This window comes from Bubalus kerabau, chromosome 4, assembly GCF_029407905.1.
Source record: "Bubalus kerabau isolate K-KA32 ecotype Philippines breed swamp buffalo chromosome 4, PCC_UOA_SB_1v2, whole genome shotgun sequence".
In the NCBI taxonomy this organism is placed as follows: Eukaryota; Metazoa; Chordata; class Mammalia; order Artiodactyla; family Bovidae; genus Bubalus; species Bubalus kerabau.
In genome coordinates, this window is record NC_073627.1 from 54,581,073 (window position 1) to 54,599,836 (window position 18,764).

At 39.0% G+C, this 18,764-nt stretch overlaps 1 protein-coding gene and 1 pseudogene across 1 annotated transcript in view; one reads left to right on the top strand and one right to left on the bottom strand.

Moving 5' to 3' along the window:
• Positions 1-18,764, bottom strand: part of PPM1E (protein phosphatase, Mg2+/Mn2+ dependent 1E) — a 224,608-nt gene that overhangs the window by 35,403 nt on the left and 170,441 nt on the right. The window lies entirely within an intron of this gene.
• On the top strand, positions 3,283-4,565 carry LOC129648504 (peroxynitrite isomerase THAP4-like; annotated as a pseudogene).

Consider the following 18,764-nt stretch of genomic DNA (forward strand, 5'->3'; position numbering starts at 1 on the left):
AATCAATACATTTTACACGAGTATTCCACAAAACATGATGTTGAATTCTTACATGTAGGCTATGAAACTTGGGTTAGTATTAGTGAGCAGGTGATAACTATTGGCAAAGAGGAACTATGGTCATATTTACACTTTTGCTGTTAACTCAAATAACTGGTTTATGCTGACACTTCATTTATAGCTGTCTTTAGCCCCCTTTCACTAAAAGATAATATATTCAAAAATTTAAAACATGTATGGCTTTTTAATAGGAGCTAAAGACTGCAGCCATGAAATTAAAAAATGCTTACTCCTTGGAAGAAAAGTTATGACCAACCTAGATAGCATATTCAAAAGCAGAGACATTACTTTGCCAACAAAGGTCCATCTAGTCAAGGCTATGGTTTTTCCAGTGGTCACGTATGGATGTGAGAGTTGGACTGTGAAGAAGGCTGAGCACAGAAGAATTGATGCTTTTGAACTGTGGTGTTGGAGAAGACTCTTGAGAGTCCCTTGGACTGCAAGGAGATCCAACCAGTCTATTCTGAAGGAGATCAGCCCTGGGATTTCTTTGGAAGGAGTGATGCTAAAGCTGAAACTCCAGTACTTTGGCCACCTCATGCGAAGAGTTGACTCATTGGAAAAGACTCTGATGCTGGGAGGGATTGGGGTCAGGAGGAGAAGGGGATGACAGAGGATGAGATGGCTGGATGGCATCACTGACTCGATGGACGTGAGTCTGAGTGAACTCCGGGAGTTGGTGATGGACAGGGAGGCCTGGTGTGCTGCAGTTCATGGGGTTGCAAAGAGTTGGACGTGACTGAGTGATTGAACTGAACTGACTGAAAATTGAACCAGTATTTTTATTTTCTAAGTTTGTCACTCTCAGACTGGCTTGCTGCATTTTTTAAAAATATAATTTTATTTATTTTTGGCTGTGCTGTGTCTTAGTTGCTGCACAGGCTTTTCTCTAGTTGTGGCAAGCAGGGGCTACTCTCTTGTTGTGGGTGTGTGGGCTTCTCATTGCATGGCTTCTCTTGTTGTCAAGCATGGGCTCTAGGGCACAAGTTCAGTAGCTGTGGTGCACATGCTTAGTTGCTCCACAGCATTTGGGATCTTCCTGGATGAGGGAGTGAACCCATGTCTCCTGCACTGGCAGGTGGATTATTTACCACTGAACCACCAAGAAAGCAGGTACTCCCAAACCCCTCAGGCTATGCAAACAGCCAAGGAGGGCCCCAGGCTCACCAATCAGGAGGTCAGCAGCAGCCCCATGGCACCTCCTGGGTTGAACAGGCAACCTACCCTCCCAGTGGGCCTGGCCCACAGCCACTGCACAAGGCACAGCCTCACACCAACCGGGCTAGAGGCCAGCCCTTCCTGCTAGTGCCCCACAGCAGTCAGCTCATCCCAGCATAAGGGCCCATGCAGCCCACACAGGGAGCACAGCTACAGCATATAACTCTAGTAGCCAGAGGAGAGTGTACCGTGGGGTCTCCTAAAAAATGCCATTTTTCCGAGATCAGGAAACATCATCGACCAATCTAACAGAAAGAAATAAACAGATATTTGGGCAATATGAGGAGACAGAGGAATATGTTTTAAACAATGGAATAAGACAAAAACCTCAGAAAAAGATTTAAATGTGGAGATAAGCAATCTATCCAATAAAGAGTTCAAGGGAATGACCATAAGGATACGCACCAAATGTGGAAGAATGAAAACAGTGAGAATTTAAACAGTTAGAAGGGCTAAACAGAGCTAAAGAACACAGTAACTGAAATTTTAAAATACACTGTAAGTAATCAATGGTAGATTAGATTATACAGAGGAATGGATCAGCAATCTGGAAAACAGATTATAGAAATCACCCATCTGTGGCGGATTCATTTTGATATTTGGCAAAACTAATACAATTTTGTAAAGTTTAAAAATAAAATAAAATTAAAAAAAAAGAAAAAGTAATTTTAAAAAAGGCAGGATAGTCTATAAGAGACCTCTGATAAAACGTTCAGCATACTAACATTCATATTACAAAGGTCCCAGAAGGAAAAGAAAGAGGGGCAGAGAAATTATTTGGAGAAATAAGAGCTGAAAACGTCCCTAACCTGGGACAGGAAAAAGATATCCAGGTTCAAACAAGATGAACCCAAAGAGATTTATACTAAGACACATTATAATGAAAATAGCAAAAATTAGAGAGAAAAGCAACTAGTGAGATATAAGGAATTCCCATAAGACTATCAGCTGATTTTTTAAATGACACTTTGCAGGCCAGAAGGCAATGACATGATATACTCAAAGTGATAAAAGAGAAAATATAACAACCTAGAATACTCTACACCTGACAAGGTTATCATTCAGATTTGAAGCAGAGATAAAAAAGTTTTACAAACAAAAGCTAAAAGAGTTTAGCACCATTAAACCAGCTTTAAAAGAAATGTTTGAGAGACTTCTGTAAGCAGGAAAGAAAAGGTCACAACTAGATATATCAAAATTATGAAGAGAAAAATCTCACTGGTAAAGGCAAACATACAGTAAAGGTAGAAGATCAGTCACTTATATAGCTAGTAGGAAGGTTAAAAGACAGAAGTATAAAACCAGCTATATCTACAAGTAGTTAAGGGATATAAAAAACAATAAGATGTGAAATATGACATTAAAAGCATTAAATGTGGTGAGGGGAGTAAAAATCATTCATAAATATGAATGACTATTTTAAGGTGATGATCTCAAGTTCAAATGCAGTCTAACCACCCTACATTTTTACTCCCCTCATCACATTCAAAAAATGAATGATTACTTTAAATTGATATATATATGTAAGTGTATATATATATTACAATTGATTATTTTAAGTTGATCTTTATAAACACAGACATACACTGTTATATATGAACTTCATAGTAACCACAAACCAAAAACCTACAAAAGACACATATACAAAAAAGAAAAAGGAATCCAAACAAAACACTAAAGATAGCCATCAAATCGCAGAAGAGAGCAAAGAAGAAAGGAACAAAGAACTACAAAAACAAGAAAACAATCAATGAAATGGCAGTAAGTGTAAGTACATACCTATCAAGAATTATTTTAAGTATAAATACATGCTCCAATCAAAAGACACAGGGTGGATGAATGGATAACAAAACAAGACTCATATATATGTGCTGCTTAAAGAGACTCATTTCTAAAGACACACATAGACAGGTCTAGGGCTGGATGCCCTGGCGGCGGGCAGCTGGGTGCTGCCACCTTGCCATACCGTGGGAGCCGTGTGCCCATCGCCCGCGTCCTGCAGCCATGCAGCCTTGCACCCTCCGCTTAGGGCAGTCCTGCCCTGCTATGGGATCAGTGAGGCAAGGGCCAGAGTCGGATGCCCAAGATGGTGATTTGTTATGTGGCTGTGAATTATTCCAAGGGCAGAGCAAGGACTCAAAATGTCTGATCCAGTTATTAAAAACTGTTCAGAAGTATATCTGGATCCCCCACTAAATAGTCTTTCCCCAGTGGTGAACAATTCACCAAAGAAAGCTCCACAAGGCTGGGGGATCGGCATGGACTACTCAAGCTGACGGTCATGCCTTCCATCTCCCACCTCACTGAGAAGAGGGAGGCTGGTCAGCCATAGCTGCACCAGGAGAAAGGATACCAGAAAGGCCTCAGGGGGGTTGAGGGCACACGTGAGTAAAGCAGACAGGAAAGAAGCTGCACGGTCATCAACAACCTCAAGTGAAAACCCAATGGCCAAGCCAGAGTCCTGCAAGTTGAACTGGGCAGCCTTGTAGGGTAAACTGTACCCAGGGCCAGCCCAGAAGCCACCAGTCAGAAACTGGAAGTACTCCAGAAGGCAGTCTGGCCATCAAAGCGTTAGTCAGTGAGGGAGAAGCAAACACGTCTGCTGCAGATGCTGGCGATGAGAACACCATGTCCCCTGACAGGCCTGGTAGATAAGAGTGGCATTTCCACGGATGATTTTACACCCCCCAGGATCTGGGGCATGCAAATTTATTGGCTCACTTCTTTCTTATAGTTTCTCCTCTAAGCACAGTGGAAAGAGGCTGTCTGTCCCCTGAGAGCCTGTTAACTGAGAGAGGCTGGAGAGAGATGTGGCGCCTGGCTGAAGCGCAGTTAGCCTGGGGGTCCGACAAGGGCTGGGCACAGAGCCCCGTAAGTTTATCACTCCCAGCAAAGCCTCAGAAGCCCTCCCAGCGGGCCTCTCCCTCTCCAACAGATGTCTCCCTGAAGCCAGGCGTGGAAGCTGCACTAAGTGAACACAGTGACACCAGTCCCCTGTTTACCAAGGAGGTGATCCTGGCAGCATTCACTTTGCTGTACTCCTACTTCTCATCCTGGCAGAACAGAAACAAAGGGTACTGCCTGTGGGAGCAGGCAGAGAAGAACAGCAAGCTAAAAACCCTGTGACAGAGAACAGCTACTCAGCCAGCCAGGTGTGCAAGCGGCAGGAGAATCTGGACCAGTTGAAGGCAGTAGGCTTCTCCTCCCTGAGCAGGCTGCTGTCCTCAGCCCTCACCCTGTGGTCAGTATCCGTGCCTCGAGGCTCCCACACTGCCTGGTTATTATGAGGCGCGGTTCCTGCTACGCACTGATGGCCTCTGAGCATTTCTGGGTGTTGCATGCTCCCTGCTCTCTCTGCACAGGCTATGACGGTAGCTGTACCTTGCAGAAGAAGAGCCCAGGTTGGTGAGCTTACCTCACTCTCTCCAGGGCTGAGACAGAAGACATTCTACATCAGCTGGGAAAGCAGAACTATTCAACAGGGGAAATCCCTTTGTATTACATATCTCACATAAAATCCTAATGAATTAGCATCTAAATGTAAAATAAAATAGATACAGTAAACTATTAGAAAAATTATGGGAGACTAAAAATCATGGGAAGATTTTTCATTTATGTTCTAATGAACATCCTTTAAGTTAAATTCATTTTGAACATTAATAATAATTTCTTTAAAATAAATAAAACCACACACAAAGAATGTAGGTAAGGGGAAAAAAAAGTTATTCCACATGAATGAAAACAAAAAGAAAGCTGGAATAGCAAAATCAATATTAAAAAAGTAGACTTTAAAAGAAAGCTGTCACAAAGACAAAAAACAGTACATAATGATAAGGTAATCAATCCAACAAGACAATATAGCAACTGTAAATATATATGCATCCAACATAGAAGCACCTAAATACATAAGCAAATATTAACAAAATCTAGGGAGAAACTGAGAACAATACAACAATAGTAAATAACTTTAATACCCCACTTATATCAATGGACAGATCATACAGACAGAAAATCAATAAAGAAACACTGGCCTTAAATGACACATCAGATCTAATATACCTATTAGGAGTAGATATACACAGGACAAAATGGGCAGAATACCTATTATTTTCAAAAGTACATGAAATATTCTCCAGAACAGACCACATTGTAGGCCATAAAACATCTCAATAAATTTAAGAAAAGTGAAATCATATCAAGTTTCTTTTATGACCAAACTAGGAAACTAGAAATCAACTATAAGGAAAAAAACTGCAAAAAAACAAGTATGTAGAATCTAAACAACATGCTACTAAATACCTGGAAACAAAAGAAAATGGACACACAGCGATTCAAAATCTACAGGATGCAGCAAAAGCAGTTCTAAGGAGGAAGTCTAGTGATACAAGCCTACCTCAGGAAATAAAAAAATCTCAAAAAAAGCCATCTAAACTTACATCTAAAGAAACTACAAGAAAAACAAAGAAAAATCAAAGTTAGTAAAGTAAACAAATAATAAAGATCAGCGCGAGCTTCCCTGGCGGCTCAGCAGTAAAGAATCCACCTGCCAGTGCAGGAGACACGGAATTGATCCCCTGGTCCGGGAAGATCCCACATGCCGTGAAGCAACTAAGCCCATGTACCACAACTACTGAGTCTGTGTTCTAGAGCCTGGGAGTCACAACTGCCAAGCCCATGTGCTGCAACTATGGAAGCCCTCACACCTGAAGCCCATGCCCTACAACAAGAGAAGCCACTGCAAAGAGAAGCCTGTACAACTAGAGAGTAGACTCCGCTCATGACAATTAGAGAAAAGCCCGTGCAGCACCAAAGACCCAGCACGGCCATAAGGAATACAATTACATTAAAAAATAATAAAATCAGAGCAGTAGTAAACAGAGACTAAGAAAAGACTGATGAAACTAAGAGCTGGTTCTTTAAAAAGATAAAAAAAAAAACAAACTGATAAACCTTAAGCCAGACTCACATCAAAAATAATAAAATACCTGAGACCAAATCTGACCAAGGAGGAGAAAGACTTGTACTCTGAGAACTATAAGATATTGATAAAAGAAATGGAAGACAATACCAACCAATAGAAAGATACACTGTGCTCATGGATTGGAAGGATTAATATTGTTGAAATGACCATAACACCCAAGGCAATCTATAGATTAAATGATAACCCTATGAAATTATTAAGGGCATTCTTCACAGAACTAGAACAAAGAATCCTAGTATTTGTATGAAAACACAAAAGATCCTGAGTAGTCAAAGCAATCTTAAGAAAGCAGAAGAGAACTGGAGGCATCTCATATCCTGATTTCAAGCTGTACTACAAAGCTACAGTAATCAAAACAGTTTGGTGCTAACATAAGCAGACACACAGATCAACAGGACAGAATAAAGAGCCCAGAAATAAACCTATACTTATATAATCAGTTAATCTATGACAAAAAAGGCAAGAATATACAATGGGGGAGAAGCAGCCTGTTCAACAAATGATGCTGGGAAAATTGGACAGCTACATGAAAAAGAATCAAATCAAACAACTTCCTCAAACATATACAAATATAAACTCAAAATGGATTAAAGACATAAATATAAGATCTGAAACCAAAAAACTCCTAGAAGAAAACATAGACAGTACACTCTTTGACATTGGTCTCAACAATAGATTTCTGGATATGTCTTCAGGCAAGGGAAGCAAAAACAAAATTAAACAAATGGGATCATATCAAACTAAAAAGTTTCTGTACAGTGAAGGATGCAAAATGAAAAGGCAGCCTTCTGAATGGGAAAAGATATTTGCTAATGATATATTCAATAAAGGGTTAATATCCAAAATATAGTTAAGTCCCCTACAAACAAACAAGTTCCATTCTGAGAGGATGTTTGTAAGTCAAATTTGTTCCTAAATCCAACCAAGCTATCCAACCAACACAACTGATTATATAACAACTTACTATAATAGGCTTATAATATTTTTCACACAAATAATACATAAAAATAAACACACAAAATAAACATTTTTAATCTTACAGTATCTCAAAAAGTACAGTAATACAGTACAACAACCAGCATACAGGGGCTGGCATCAAGTGAACAGGAAAGAAGAGTTACTGACTGGAGGAGGGAGAGGAGGTGGGAGATAGCAGAGCTTAAGGACTGTCAACATAGAGGAGATAGAGGGCAAGCTGCAAGCTCACTTATGCCTGATGCTGATGGCACAGGTTCTGGTTCCTCGCTGGATTCAACTTTATCTACCCTCTTGAAAAAATGGTCCAGTAATGTCTGGATAGAAGCTCCTTTTTTCTTGTCACAGATGACACAGTAGCACTGGACTGCATTCTGAATGGCTGCTACTTCGTGTACCATCCTACGTTTGGGTCCTGTGCCCCCAAAACTAACAGTGCCTCCTCATATAAAGAAAAACCCCTTGTCATTTCCTGCATTGTGAAGTCTCTTCAGTTTTTCAGCTACTTCTTCTTCTTGTCTCTCTTCATCCTTTCTCTGGGCCTCCAATTCAGTCAGGTCTTCATTAGTAAGCTCCTTAGGATGCACAGCAAGGAGTTCAATGAGTCTTTGAAGATCCAGCTTTTGCAGATTTAGCTCCAGCTTCTCACTGAGGATCACTAAGTTGCTGATGACCACGTTCCAGTCTTGGAAAGTTCATAACCCAAAGGTCTGCATGAAGGGGACTTACTGTACACAAAGCACCCAAACAACTCAACATCAAAAAAAAACCAAACCACGTGACTAGACATTATAATGGGCAAAGGGCCTGAATCAACATTTCCCCAAAAAAGACAGATTGATAGCCAACAGACACATGGAAAGATGTTCAACATCACCAGTAATCAAGGATATATACATCAAAACCACAAAAAGATACCATCTCACACCTGTCAGAATAGCTATCATCAAAAAGACCACAAATGACAAGTGTTGGTGAGGATGTGGAGAAAAGGAAATCCTTGTGTACTATTGGTGGGACTGTAAAATGGTACACCCACTATGGAATACTGTATGATGGTTCCTCAAAAAGTTAAATATAGAACTGCCATACGACCCAACAATTTCACTTCTTGGTACATAGCTTTAAAAAGTACTAATCTGAAGAGACACATACACTCCAAAATTCACTGCAGCATTTTTTACAGTAGCCAAGACATGGAAACAACCCAAGAGTCAGTCAAAAGATGAACAGATAAAGAAGATGTAGTGTATTAATACAATGGAATAGCCATAAAAAAATAAAATTTTGCCTCTGCAACATAAATGGATGTAGAGGGTATTATGCTAAGGAAAGAAGTCAAACAGGAATACTGTATGATTTCACTTATACGTGCAATCTAAAAAAAAGAAAACAGATTCATTGATACAGAGAACAAACAGGTGGTTGCCAGAGGGGAGGAGAAGGTTGGGGCTGGGTAAAAAGATAGATGGAGGGGATAAAGGCGTAAAAAAAAAATCCTTCAGTTATAAATAAGCCATGGTGATGCAATACAAAAATAAGGAATATGGTTCAACAGTATCATAATAACTTTGTATAGGGACAGATTAAGGTACTACACTTAATGTGATGATCATTTCATAAGGCATGCAAATGTCAAATCTCTGTAGTATACCTGAAACTAAAAAAATATTATATATCCAACTATATATATTTATTGTTGTTCAGTTGTTCAATCACATCCTACTCTTTGTGACCTCATGGACTGCACACAGCACGCCAGGCTCCTCTGTCCTCCACTACCTCCCAGAGTTTGCTCAAATTAAAGAAAATTTGAGCTGTTGTTCAATAGCTAAATTGTGTCTGACTCTTTGAGACCACATGAACTGCAGCACGCCAGGCTTCCCTGTCTTCCACTATCTCTCAGAGTTTACTCAGATTCATGTCCATGATGCCATCCAACCATCTCATCTTCTGTCGCCAACCCCCCTCTCCTCCTGCCCTCAACCTTTCCCAGTATCAGGGTCTTTTTCCAATGAGTTGGCTCTTGGTATCAGGTGGCCAAAGTATTGGAGCTTCAGCTTCAGCATCAGTCTTTCCAGTGATTTTCTTTAGGACTGACTGGTTCTATCTCCATGCAGTCCAAGGGATTCTCAAGAGTCTTCTCCAGAACCATTGTTTGAAAGTATCAGTTCTTCGGCACTCAGCCTCCCTTATGGTCCAACTCTCACATCTGTACATGACTATCGGAAAAACCATAGCTTTGACTATATGGACCTTTGTTGGCAAAGTGATGTCTCTTCTTTATAATATGGTGTCTAGGTTTGCCAAAGCTTTTCTTCTAAGGAGCAAGCATCTTTTAATTTCATGGCTTCAGTCACTGTCTGCAGAGATTTTGGAGCTAAAGAAAATAAAATCTGTCACTGTTTCCACTTTTTCCCCATCCATTGGCCATGAAGTGATGGCACCAGATGCCATGATCTTCGTTTTATTAAAGACCAGGGACTTTACTAAAATGAAACACAATTATTCTCTGAAACATAACCAGAAATAGAACCCTATTTAATGATTTTAACATTACACATCACTATTTCTAGATATTACTTTAGGTCATAAGCTATGACATCTACATTTTGAATGCAATATTGACATAACAAAATATCTATTTTTCACAAAAAAATGATAAAAGTAGGTACAATCTTTTGAGCTCTTACTACTTACCAGCTAATGTACTAAATTCTTTACATCTTTTACTTTGTTTAATTCTCACCATAACACTGTGAAACAAGGTGTTTCTGAAATTCCTAACTGAAGAAACTGATGATTAGAGAGCTTAATAGTAGAGCCACATTTTAAATCCAGTTGTAAAGTCTTGAAAGCTATATTATAAACCTCTAATAGTTAACTGTTTATCCCAGGAACACATGATAATAGAAAGATTCTATTAAGAAAACAGAGATAGCTTCCCTGGTGACTCTTGCCAATGCAGGAGACACAGGTTGAATCCCTGATCTGGACAGAGTCCACATGCCACAGAGCAGCTAAGCCCACGCATCACAACTAACAAGCCTGAACTCTAGAGCCCGGGGGCCACGACTCCTGAGCCCATGGACTTCAACTACTGAAGCCCACAAGCCCCAGAACCCGTGCTCCACAACAAGAGAAGCCACCGCAACGAGAAACCCACTCACCCCAACTAGAGGGTAGCCTCTGCTCTCTGCTACTAGAAAAAAGCCCACACAGCAATGAAGACCTAGCACAGCCATAAATAAATAAATAAAATAGAGATATAAGATAATTTGCTAAAGGTTATATAGCTTATCAACAACATGGTGACTATAATAAACATATTTTCTGAATTCCAGTCCCTTAATCTAATTTTTTCATGAACATAGCTTATGTCTTTATTCATTTAATTAAAATGTAACACATACCACATTCTTGTTTAAAAAAAAATTAAAGAATACTTACGTATTTAAAGTAAAAATTAAAGGTAAAAGTAATCAGTTTGCTATATCCTTCTAGATTTTTTCTAAGTGTTGACAGACAAATAGAAAAATATAGCTTTGTTTTGAATTTATTGTAATATAAATGAAACTATATATGTACTATTACAAAATGTATTTTTCCCTTAGCAATATGTTTTACAGAATTTTCCATGCCAGTGAACACACACAAATAGAAAAATTATTTTAAGCTGCTACAGACTGTATCGAGGATTATTTATAATTTTTAATACCATAAACAATGCTTCAAAGAATATTATTACATCCCTTTTTGTGTATACTGTGCAAAGATATATGATCCATTATTTGTTAAATTACTTTAGAAGTGAAGTGAAGTGAAGTTGCTCAGTCATGTCTGACTCTTTGTGACCCCATGGATTGTAGCATACCAGGCTCCTCTGTCCATGAGATTTTCCAGGCAAGGACACTGGAGTGGGTTGCCATTTCCTTCTCCAGGAGATCTTCCCAACCCAGGGATCGAACCCAGGTCTCCTGCATTGCAGGCACATGCTTTACCATCTGAGCCACCGGGGAAGTCTCAATTACTTTAATTTTAAATAAAATATTGTAATCACATATAAACTTTTTAAAGTAAAATTGAACTAAAAAGAGTCAAGATGAAAGACAGAAAACCCTTACCCATTGTCTTCTATGCTACAGGACTACCAGCCTAGTCATTCTCCTGTTTCCATATTTCTAAAAAATGTTTATACTGATATTTCTTAATTTATCAATACTAGATAGCAGATATATTCTTCCCATGGTAGAAGAGGTATTAGTTCTTGACTTATCAATTATCTATATCTTTTCTTCATAATGAAGATTTACTTTTTCTCCTCAGACACATAACTCCCCTTTCCGCCATATTTGGTTAAATCAGTAAGTTTTTTAAAATTTCAGATATACAAATAGTGTGAATTTCTGAAGCATATACTAAGACCATAACTCCTTTCTTGTACAACTTTTTCACTCTAGAGTTGATAACTGCTTCATTTTTTTTCCCATTTGCTTTCTTTTCAACATACCTACCAATAGTATTTTTTTCCCAAATGCTCCAACACCACTCTGGCACATGATTCAATGATATTTTCCATATGTTCAAGCAAACCAGCTCCTGTTTTTCTTTCCTGGAAAACACCCTGGGCACTATAGTCTTGTACAAACGGCACCCTGGGATTTTCTTATGGTGCTCTTCTATGTTCAGCTTCCCACTGTTTAGATCCCTCATCTTCTTTTCTTATTAACTTGGTTTTTAGATTATGTGAGAGGACATTCTCTGTAGTTTTATCACTTTCAACTCCCTCGAGCATCCTGCCAGTTCTTTTGAGCCATATAATATCTACAGTATCAGTGATTATAATACATAAACTCTGTCCTAGGATAGTTCAGTTCAGTTCAGTTCAGTCGCTCAGTCGTGTCCGACTCTTTGCGACCCCATGAATCGCAGCACGCCAGGCCTCCCTGTCCATCACCAACTCCCGGAGTTCACCCAAACTCATGTCCATCGAGTCGGTGATACCATCCAGCCATCTCATCCTCTGTCATCCCCTTCTCCTCCTGCCCCCCAATCCCTCCCAGCATCACAGTCTTTTCCAATGAGTCAACTCTTCGCATGAGGTGGCCAAAGTACTGGAGTTTCAGCTTTAGCATCATTCCTTCCAATGAACACCCAGGGCTGATCTTCAGAATGGACTGCTTGGATCTCCTTGCAGTCCAAGGGACTCTCAAGAGTCTTCTCCAACACCACAGTTCAAAAGCATCAATTCTTCGGCGCTCAGCCTTCTTCACAGTCCAACTCTCACATCCATACATGACCACAGGAAAAACCATAGCCTTGACTAGACGAACCTTTGTTGGCAAAGTAATGTCTCTGCTTTTGAATATGCTATCTAGGTTGGTCATAACTTTCCTTCCAAGGAGTGTCTTTTAATTTCATGGCTGCAGTCACCATCTGCAGTGATTTTGGAGCCCAGAAAAATAAAGTCTGACACAGTTTCCACTGTTTCCCCATCTATTTCCCATGAAGTGATGGGACCGGATGCCATGATCTTCGTTTTCTGAATGTTGAGCTTGAAGCCAACTTTTTCACTCTCCACTTTCACTTTCATCAAGAGGCTTTTTAGTTCCTCTTCACTTTCTGCCATAAAGGTGGTGTCATCTGCATATCTGAGGTTATTGACATTTCTCCCAGCAATCTTGATTCCAGCTTGTGTTTCTTCCAGCCCAGCATTTCTCATGATGTACTCTGCATATAAGTTAAATAAGCAGGGTGAGAGTATACAGCCTTGACGTACTCCTTTTCCTATTTGGAACCAGTTTGTTGTTCCATGTCTGGTTCTAACTGTTGCTTCCTGACCTGCATACAGATTTCTCAAGAGGCAGATCAGGTGGTCTGGCGGATAGTAAGCCCCCCATAAATCCTATGGATTCAATGTTCATATCAGGTCTTTCATTTATTTTCAACACTTGGTTAGCTACAGTGTGTCCTCCAGTAACTTCTCAAAAAGACATTACAGAAATTATATTTTCTGAGTTTTTGCATGTTTAAAAACATCTGTTGCCTTTTCACCTGAACAGTTTGACTAGATACAACATTCTTGCATCACATTTTTTGTCCTTGAGGACTTAACAGACCTTGCTCTACTGTCTTCTGACACTGAACTTTTCAGAGAAGAATTTGGGAGCCAATTTGAATCTTTTTCCCCATCATATTTATTCCTTTATTCTGCAGTTATTTTAAAATATTTTGCAGTTCAATCGTGCTACTTAGATTGTACCTCAATGTTAACTGTTCTGTGTAAATTCTTTCTGGCTCATGATGTGCCCTGTCAATCTACAGATTCAAATCTGCATTTGTTTCTGAGTAGTTTCTTTGAAAAGTAAACATTATATTGCTTTATCTGAGTTTTATTTTTCAAGGAGAATTATTCCCCTTTATCCATGTGCCACACCTAACACTGGCTCTCTATTCCTTTTAGACATGTGGTTAATTTCCATTTCATTTTGTCCATTTTCCCTCTTTTCCCATCCATAACGTACCTTACTGTGTTTTCCAAAAGGGTCTCTTCTTTTTCCTGCTTCCAATACACCCTTCATTGACAACTTTTCTCTTCCACTTAATTTCCGAGTTCCTTTAGCTAAACTTCACGTTTTGCACTAACCCTTCCTTGACCTATCTCTGCTTTGAGTTCTAGTTCGATCAAAGCACTTGCAGGATTAAGTTTTAGAAATTATCATTCAAGACACTACATTTTATTACAAGTTTCATCAGCTTTTTTCCATTAATCAGAAATATTTTTCAATTGCCATTTATTTACTTATTTATTTTTGAATACAAAGAAGTTGCTGTCTCTTTATTATTGACCCGGCTCACTTAAAATTAAGCAGAACTATCATTCAAAGTACATTTTGGTTGAAAACACAGAAGCAATATTTTCTCAATGTCAGTACCATGATCAAGAAGAAAACCAAGGTTATAAGTTTTTCCTAGCTTGTTATTAAGAGATTAATGTAGTTTAATCACACCTACTTTACTTTCTAGGCTAAGTAATATTACATGGCGATACTTCTTCTCTGAAACTTACACGAACAATCTGGACATACATGATTTTGAGAATAATTTAATACATTAATTCTGATATACAACTATATTTTAAAATCAGTTTTTAAATGTAAAGAAATGGATCTTTACAAGATGAAAACAACCCACAGGCCATGAGACTGGTTTTTCCTTTTTTGTTTTAACAAATGTGCACCACAATGGTTCAATATGTAAGGCAAATGTGAATATGTGTGAATATGAAAGCTACAGTCTGTGATAACACCACGTCTAGAACGCAGGGAAGGTGAATCAGACTGGCTGTCACTGAGATCTTCAAACATGGCATTCTGTCTCATCATTTGCCTCAAACATTCAAGTTTTGTTGCATTTGGTAACCCTTAAATTGTGATTTGTTATTACTACTGTTGATTTTCTACTCTTACTGAAGAAGGAGTCTGCATTTTTCTTTCTCGTTCATCCTCTAATTTTTTTCCTGGTGATTTCTGAGAGAAGCAGACAATATCACTGTTATTCTACTAGCTTAAAATCTGTAATGAGACTCTCCCCTCCCAACCTTTTAAAACAAAGGATTGAACTGCTTTTCAGAGAAACTGATAATTACTCTCGTAATACTGAGGCACATACATTAAGTCTATCTTATTTCTTGAATACTGCAAACGACAATATAATACTGTTTTGAAGGAGTGCATATTCAATGAGTTGAATCAAATACATTCAACTATGAAGCATAATAAATTAGCAAAAGAAGTTATTCCAAAAGGAAAATTGATGTGTGAGAAATATGTAATTCTAAACTCTGACTCTATGCTATTTAATTTATGCTGTGACCCTGTATTAGGCAATTTGCCATCAGATTCTTTTCTGTAAACTTAAAATCTTGAATTATTTGTTACATGTATTTTGAATGGAATGTAGAGATCTTGTTTATATAAATAAATAAATATATATATATATATCTGTAGCAACTGAGTAATATTGAGAGTTAACATTAAATCAACCAAAATTAATGAAGTGTTTATAATCACATTTTATTCTCCATCTTACCCTCAAAATTATTCCAATAAACTCAAGGAAAACTGAAGCCAAGCAAAATCTACAGTAGGTTATAGATTCCTCCTTTCTAATCTGTACAGCTAACATATGTGCAAAACCAACTGCATTCACCAGAATTTAAATAAATTACTGAGGAGAAAAAGCTGTAATTTACTTTCCTACTTTATTTTAATCCACATGATTATACAGAAATTTCAACAAATATTCTTTCATACACTTGCTTCTTATAAATTGTGATAGAACCTCAAATAAATTCTTGGGACAGAAGTAGGAAAAAATTTTTCCAATACTGAAATTATCCCATTAAGACCTTATAAACCTACCAGACTCTGAAATGATGAGGTAAGATTAGATAAATAATTTCTCAGTGACATATATAAATAAAATAACACTGTAACATAAAGAAATTCAGTAGTGTTTCATATTAGTTTTGTGAAAACTTATATCCAGCCAGAAACATAATAAGTAACTTAACTTTCAGGGGTTACTGCTTATGTTGCCTCCCTCTGTGGAGTAAATAAGGAAGTAATTTGCTTTTAAGGATATTAAATCCTTTTTGCCTTCTTAGTATTCTATAATGGAAGATTTCAAACGTACAGAAAAGTTGAAAGAATGTTACAGTAACCATTCAGATATTCATTACTTAGATTCTTCCATTAATATTTCGCTACCTATTTATTCATTGATCAATCTTATTTTTTTATCTGTTTTAAAGCAACATGCAGATATCAGTGAACTTCCCCTGAAATACTTTAATATGCATATTACTAACAAGAATTCAATATCTGTTTACAGGTTTTAGCAAAATTTTCATACAATAGAAGATACAAATCTTACATGTATTTTCACTGAATTTCAACAAGAGCATGTATCTATGCAATTCTAATTCCTACTATAGGACATCATCAATACTCAAGGTAAGTTCCTTCAGGCTCTTTTTCAGTGAGTCCCCACTCCCAGCTGCCCACTGTTCTCACTTTTCCCACCACAGATTAGTTGCACCTCTTCCTTAACTTAATATATACTCATAAAACCTCTTTCACTCAAGCAAAATGTTTTTGAGATTCACCTATATTACTGTATATCATTAGCCCATTCCTTTTTATTGCTGAATCGTTTTCCACTGTGTTAATATACTACAGTTTATGAAAGAAATTGAAGATGCCATAAATAGATGGAAAGATATACTATGCTCATGGGTTAAACTGGAGAAGGCAATGGCAACCCACCGCAGTACTCTTGCCTGCAAAATCCCATGGATGGAGGAGCCTGGTAGGCTAGAGTCCATGGGGTCCCGAAGAGTCAGACTTGACTGAGCAACTTCACTTTCACCTTTCACTTTCATGCACTGGAGAAGGAAATGAAACCCACTCCAGTATTCTTGCTTGGAGAATCCCAGGGACGGCGGAGCCTGGTGGGCTGCAGTCTATGGGGTCGCACAGAGTCGGACATGACTAAAATGACTTAGCAGCAGCAGCAGCATGGGTTAGAAGAATTAAGACTACTAAAATGACTACACTACTCATCAGTTCAGTTCAGTTGCTCAATCGTGTCCGACTCTTTGTAACCCCATGAATCACAGCACGCCAGGCCTCCCTGTCCATCACCAACTCCCGGAGTTCACCCAAACTCATGTGTATCAAGTCGGTGATGCCATCCAGCCATCTCATCCTCTGTCGTCCCCTTCTCCTCTTGCCCCCAATCCCTCCCAGCATCAGGGTCTTTTCCAATGAGTCAACTCTTCACATGAGGTGGCCAAAGTATTGGCATTTCAGCCTCAGCATCAGTCCTTCCAATAAACACCCAGGACTGGTCTCCTTTAGGATGGACTGGTTGATCTCCTTGCAGTCCAACACCACAGTTCAAAAGCATCAATTCTTTGGTGCTCAGCTTTCTTCACAGTCCAACTCTCACATCCATACATGACCACTGGAAAAACCATAGCCTTGACTAGACTGGACCTTTGTTAGCAAAGTAATGTCTCTGCTTTTGAATATGCTATCTAGGTTGGTCATAACTTTCCTTCCAAGGAGTAAGTGTCTTTTGATTTCATGGCTGCAATCACCATCTGCAGTGATTTTGGAGCCCCCAAAAATAAAGTCTGACACTGTTTCCACTGTTTCCCCATCTATTTCCCATGAAGTGATGGGACCACATGCCATGATCTTCGTTTTCTGAATGTTGAGCGTGAAGCCAACTTTTTCACTCTCCTCTTTCACTTTCATCAAGAAGCTTTTTAGTTCTTCTTCACTTTCTGCCATAAGGGTGGTGTCATCTGCACATCTGAGGTTATTGGTATTTCTCCCGGCAATCTTTTTTTTTTTTTTTTTTTTTTTTTTTTTTTTTTTTAATTTTATTTTATTTTTAAACTTTACATAACTGTATTAGATTTGCCAAATATCAAAATGAATCCGCCACAGGTTTACATGTGTTCCCCATCCTGAACCCTCCTCCCTCCTCCCTCCCCATTCCATCCCTCTGGGTCGTCCCAGTGCATCAGCCCCAAGCATCCAGTATCGTGCATCGAACCTGGACTGGCAATCTTGATTCTAGCTTGTGCTTCTTCCAGCCCAGAGTTTCTCATGATGTACTCTGCATATCAGTTAAATATGCAGGGTGACAATATACAGCCTTGATGTACTCCTTTTCCTATTTGGAACCAGTCTGTTGTTCCATGTCCAGTTCTAACTGTTGTTGCCTGACCTGCATATAGGTTTCTCAAGAGGCCGGTCAGGTGGTCTGGGATTCCCATCTCTTTCAGAATTCTCCACAGTTTATTGTGATCCACACAGTCAAAGGCTTTGGCATAGTCAATAAAGCAGAAATAGATGTTTTTCTGGGACTCTCTTCCTTTTTCCATGATTCAGCGGATGTTGGCAATTTGACCTCTGGTTCCTCTGCCTTTTCTAAAACCAGCTTGAACATCTGGAAGTTCATGGTTCATGTATTGCTAAAGCCTGGCTTGGAGCATTTTGAGCATGACTTGACTAGCGTGTAAGATGAGTGCAACTGTGCGGCTGTTTGAGCATTCTTTGGCATTGCCTTTCTTTGGGATTGGAATGAAAACTGCCATTTTCCAGTCTTGTGGCCACTGCTGAGTTTTCCAAATTGGCTGGCATATTGAGTGCAGCACTTTCACAGCATCATCTTTTAGGATTTGAAACAGCTCAACTGCAATTCCATCACCTCCACTATCTTTGTTAGTAGTGATGCTTTCTAAGGCCTGCTGGGAGCCGGCATATTGCATATTGAGTGAGGATCTGTAATAGCTCAACTGGAATTCTATCACTGCCGGGAGCCAGCGTGAGGCACTCGTGAGGCACTCCGCCCATGACAAAGGTCATGAGGAAGGAGGCTCGGCATACGCAAAGGCGGGATCGAGCCTCAGGAGTCCCCCTGGAAATTCTCGAGCATCTAGCCCCAAAACCAG